The sequence below is a fragment of the Zingiber officinale genome, chromosome 5A (genome assembly GCF_018446385.1).
Source record: "Zingiber officinale cultivar Zhangliang chromosome 5A, Zo_v1.1, whole genome shotgun sequence".
NCBI lineage: Eukaryota > Viridiplantae > Streptophyta > Magnoliopsida > Zingiberales > Zingiberaceae > Zingiber > Zingiber officinale.
This window is the reverse complement of record NC_055994.1, coordinates 93035787-93041679: the sequence shown is the minus strand read 5'-3', so window position 1 is coordinate 93041679 and position 5893 is coordinate 93035787.

Genomic DNA, 5893 nt, shown 5'->3' with positions numbered 1-5893 from the left:
GACTACAAGTTTGGAGCAAAGGAAAAGGCCAGAGGATTTCTTTCTTTGACAACCTGTAGGTTTCACGTGTGTGCCATGCTCCAAATCTTGTGACAGGGGATTCTGCTGTCCCATCGAGGGCATGCTTTGACTGTAGCGATATGGGTCAGGTAAACTTTCTGACAGCCGCGTACCTAGGAAAGGACAGGTAAGCTTTCTGACAGCCGCATACCTAGGATAGGACAGAGGACACTTATGCACCTTGGTACGCGTGCCCAAACCTTTCACAGCTCTATATAAAGAACCTCAGGTTTCATCGACAGAGGATTCTGGTACGTACTCTGAGACTTTGGGAGCCACCTTGTTCATCGTAATTTACCTGACTTGAGCGTCGGAGGGTCGTCGCCGGGAACCCCCTTCCCGGCCCGACTTCTGTGCAGGTTAGCCGGAGCATCGCGCCACCAGTCGGAGATCTACATCAGCGAGCCAGGGAGCGCCACGTGCCCAGCGTCTGTTGATTTCTGGTTCGAACAGGATCAAATTGGCGCCGTCTGTGGGAACGCACCTGCATTCGAACAAGAGCAATGGATGAGGCTGGACGACAACACACGGTGGCGCTTTCAACAGAAGAACTCGAAGCTCTGGTCGAGATGAGGGCTGCCAAACTAGTGGAGCAAAGACAAAAAACATCAGCCGAACGGCCAGAGCAACAAGCAACATCTGCGTCAGGTGGCCGAGCGGAAGCACCTCCAGCCACCGTCGCATTCCATCGGGCCTTATTCAAGAGATAGAGGATCTTCTTCGGATGAAATTCCAAGGCGGGATGACAGAAAGGGAAAACCTCCCGAGCGGACTCATCGCCCGAGCGGATCAATCGCCAATTTTCGGAGGCTATTCTAAGAGACCCTCTGCCAAAGTACTACGTGCCTCCGACGATCGGCGAATACAATGAGACCACCGACCTGGATGATCATTTGGGTAAGTTTGATAACACTGCAACCCTGCATCAGTACACAGATGGGGTGAAGTGTCGAGTTTTCCTCACCACCCTCTCCGGATCGGCTCAACGGTGGTTTCGGAGGTTGCTGGACGGATCTATCACCAGCTTCAAAGACTTCCGAACGACCTTCCTCCACCACTTCGCAAGCAGTCGGCGCTATCAAAAAACCAGTGTTAGTCTGTTTGCCATCAAACAGGAAGCCCGCGAATCGCTCCGAGCTTACATCCAGCTGTTCAACAGAGTGGCCATGGACATTCCAACGGCCACTTCGGAGACCATGATGAATGCCTTCACACAAGGCCTCATGGATGGGGATTTCTTCCGGTCGCTCATCCGAAAGCCGCCCGAGATTATGATCACATGCTACATCGGGCCAACGAATATATAACGTGGAAGAAGCGCAAGCCGCCGGAAAAAAACTCCGCGCGCACTGCTCATGCCGAGCGAAGCGACGCCGCCTGACCACCCGAGGATCGAGGGTCAAGCACGATCCCTCACGCCGATCGCACGTACAAGAAGTGGCCGCCGCCAAAGCGAAGAGGTGGACCCTATGTTCCACATTCCACCGACGGACACGCACAACACGAGGGATTGCCAAAGCCTTCCCTTTGTGTCCAATCTTGTTCCCGGAAAGCCGAACGACGGTCGCCTCCCATCGACGGGAGACGTAGGACTCATGAAGCCGACCGGACCCGCACCGAGGGGCGACATCAGCAGACACCGATCGGCGCCGATCTCCGAGGCAGAATCGCCGGGCGTCCAGAGAGCGGTCACGACCGTCCGCTCGGGAGGAGGAAAATAGGAGCAATACTTCCGGGCGAGATCAACGTTATTGTTGGTGGGCCGACCGGAGGAGACTCAAACCGAGCTAGAAAGGCGGCCGGCAGCAGAGATCCAGAGGGATGGAAGAAGCATAGAAGTCAATCAGCAATTGATGCGGAAGTGAGAGTTAAATAATAGCACAGGCAAAAGTCTACGCTTCATTCAACTTTTTGACCGTGTAATAGTCAATATATGTTGAAAAACGAAGCTTTCCATTTCGGTTTTGCTTCACCAGGGGTCAAGTAGATCGAGAAGTGTGAACTTGCAACAGTGGTAGGTATTAAAAGAGCAATTGTTTAAAGGTGGCTACCTCGCTGGGAGAGGAGCCGCTCAGGAGGACCAGGACAATAAACTTCGTGGTGGTCGACTCTCCCTCGTCCTACAACGCTCGGCGAATTCCAAGCGGTTGTCTCAACCTTCCACCGAAGATAAAATTCCCGTGGAGGATAAAGTAGGAGAAGTACGTGGAGATCAGCTATCAGCTCGGCGGTGCTATATAGAGATGATCCGAGCAGCCGCTCGGAAGGCGCCCGAATCGAGGTACACGCCATAACCGAGAAACCTCCCGCTTTAATTTATGATGAAAAGGAGGAAGTTCAGATCCATCCGACCCGATCGGAGGCCACGACTTTTATCGCCTCGATCCGGAGGAAGAAGAAGGAAGCGATCCAATGCCTCCAACGAAATCATGATGTCTTCGTCTGGCGACACATGAGTCGAATTCGCCGAGCCTAACACGGCATGAGTTGCATGTCCGACCGGACGCTCGGAGAGGAAGAGGAAATAGAGTGCCGAGTAGAATGCCATCATCCCGGCGGAAGTAGAGAAACTTCGGAGGCCGGCCACGCGAGGTGGCTGGCCAACGTGGTATTGGTCCCCAAGCCGGCAAGTGGAGAGTTTGCATCGACTTTGGGACTTAAACAAAGCATGCCCCAAAGATTTTATCCTTTGCCCGGATAGATCAGCTGGTGGACTCACGGCTGTGAATTAATTTGCATGCTCGACGCCTACCAGGGCTATCACCAAGTGAAGATCAGGAAAAGGTTAGCTTCGTGACTGCCGACGGCACATATTGCTACAATGTGATGCCGTTCGGATTGAAGAATGCTGGGGCCACCTATCAACGCTTGATGAACAAAGTGTTCAGGGAGCAGATCGGGCGGAATCTGGAAGTTTATGTGGACGACATTCTTATCAAATCCTTCCGAGCGGCCGATCTCTTCAAGGACATGGAAGAAACCTTTCAAACGCTACGCAGATATGGAGTCAAGTTAAATCCCCAGAAATGCTTGTTCGGAGCAAAAGGGGGGCGTTTCTTGGGATATATAGTGACCGAGCGGGGAATTGAAGCCAATCCTAGCAAGGTGAAAGCTCTGCAAGACATGCCGCCTCCCAGAAATACAAGGGAAGTGCAACGGTTAACCGGTCGGATAACTGCTTTGTCCAGATCCGCCGACCGGAGCTTGCCATTCTTCAAGCTCCTGCGCAAGGCTACTAAGTTCCAGTGGGATGAAGAATGTGACCAAGCATTCGGAGAATTGAAAACATATCTTAATTCTCTGCCTGTACTTGCCAAGCCGATCGGGGGTGAGTCACTTTATATTTACCTGTCGTCAACTGAGCATGCTGTAGGCTCAGCGCTTGTGAGGGCGAGCGGCGAAGAGCAGCCGGTGTATTTTCTAAGCCACATTTTAAAAGATGCTGAATCTCGTTACACCGGGCTCGAGAAGTTGGCCTTTGCTTTGATTCTAGCCGCTCGGCGCCTTCGACCATATTTCTTGGCTCACACCATCATCGTCCGGACAAACAGTCCACTAGGAAGAGTGCTGTTGAATCCAGAAGCGTCCGGACGGCTCATCAAGTGGACGACAGAACTAAGTGAATTTGACATCCAATACCAGCCCCGCTCGGCAATCAAAGCGCAATCCTTGGCTGATTTTGTGACCGAAGTGCAGAGGCCAGAGCCGGAAGCTCTGTGGAGGATATATGTGGATGGGTCTTCCACTCGACTCGGAAGTGGGATTGGAATATTGCTGATCTCACCTCAAGAAGAAAAGATGCACCTATCCGTCCGGCTGGACTACAAAGCCACCAACAATGAAGCAGAGTATGAGGCCCTCATAGTCGGATTACAGGCAGTACGGCATGTGGGAGTCGGTCGGGTGACTCTCTATTCGGATTCACAGTTGGCCGCTCAGCAACTTTCTGGTACCTTTGAAATCAACAGCGTTCGGCTTAAGCTCTATACTGAAGCCTTTGAAAAACTCAAAGCTACTTTCCGAGAGGTCCTTATTCAAAAGATTCCCCGAACGGAGAACCAGGCAGCCGATGAGTTAGCCAAACTAGCAAGTTCTATAACGCCGATCGCCATTCAGCAACCAATTGAAAAAGTACTGCTGGTGGCGCACGTCGACCAGATGGAAGGCCTCACATTTCCAAGCGACTGGAGGACACCCATCATAGAGTTCCTCCGCTCGGGAGCCACACCGGCCGGTCGGGATGAAGCCCAGCTGCTCAGGAGGAGGGCCGGTCGGTTCACACTCATCGGCGATCAGCTCTACAAGAAGGCTTTCTCTCGCCCGCTGTTGAAGTGTGTGAGCTCGGAAGACTCGGCTTACATCCTCCAAGAGGTACATCAAGGATCGTGCGGATGACATCCGGGCGGAAGATCACTAGCCAAGAAGATTTTGCTAGCTGGATACTTTTGGCCGACCTTACAAATAGACGCCGCCCGGACAGTATCTACTTGCCTTTCATGCCAGAAGTATCACAACGTCTCCCACCGACCGGCAGAGGAGATGAAGGCATCAACCGTCTCATGTCCGTTTGATCAATGGGGAATGGATATTGTGGGTCCATTTCCTATGGCGACCGGGCAGAGGAAATTTTTGCTAGTGGCGGTCGATTATTTCTCCAAGTGGGTGGAGGCCGAGCCACTAGCCAGGATCACCGAGCAGATGGTCAAGAAATTCATCTGGCAACATATCATCTGTAGGTTCGGTATCCCTCGCCGATTGGTTTCCGACAATGGGCGGCAATTCACAGGGAAGGTGCTGGAAGATTGGTGCAAAAGCTACGACATCGAGCAACACTTCACGTCTGTGGCTTACCCCCAAAGCAACGGTCAAGCCGAAGTAGCCAACCGGGAAATTCTCCGTATTCTGCGCGCTCGGCTCGACCACGTGGGAGGAAGTTGGCCGGATGAAGTGCCGGGCGTTTTATGGGCCATCCGAACGACGCCAAAAGAAGGGACAGGAGTCACGCCGTTCCATTTGGTATACGGCGGTGAGGCCGTCATTCCGGTCGAAGTCGGCGTCGAGTCCGCGCGGATCCAGTGTTATGATGAAGGCAACGCCGAGCGGAGAAACATGGAGCTGGATTTAGTCGACGAAGAGCGTGCCAAGGCATCCGTTCGGCTGATGGCCTATCGTCAACGAATGAAGCAAAACTACAACCGACGCGTCATTCCCAGATCATTCCGGTAGGCACCTCGAAGAAAGTCAAGCCGGTCGGCGACGCCGGCAAGCTTGAAGCTCCGCAGGTCTCTTCAAAATCATCGAAAAGCTCCGCGCGGATTATTTGGAGGATGAGGACGGTAGGGAGCTAGATAGGCCGTGGAGCGAACCACCTCCAGCGGGGTGAAAGGTGTGCCTATGTAAATCATCCTGTACATTTTTCGATTGATTACTGGAATGCAGAAATGAAAAGTCAAAGGAGCGAATATAAGGCATTATCATCGAGGAACGAAGGCCCGGCGGGAGGTAAATGGGTCGAGCCAAGCGCCCGAGGAACCGCTCGGCCGGAGGTAAATGGGTCGAGCCAAGCGCTCGAGGAACGAAGGCCCCGTGCCGTTCGGAAGGAGGCAACTTATTCGAGCCAAAATGCCCGACGAAGTAGACCCTGAGCCGTTCGGCCATGAATACGTTCTCCAAGTTGGGTGAAAGGTGCGCTAAATATAAACTTATATACTTTTGGGTCGCCTATGTACTTGCGATGCAGGAAGTAGAAAGATGAAAGCACAGGGTATCCTCTGCTGAAAGGAAGGCCAAGGTCGCTCGACCTGGTAAGGAGTTAGCCTTGAAGGTCGTCTAG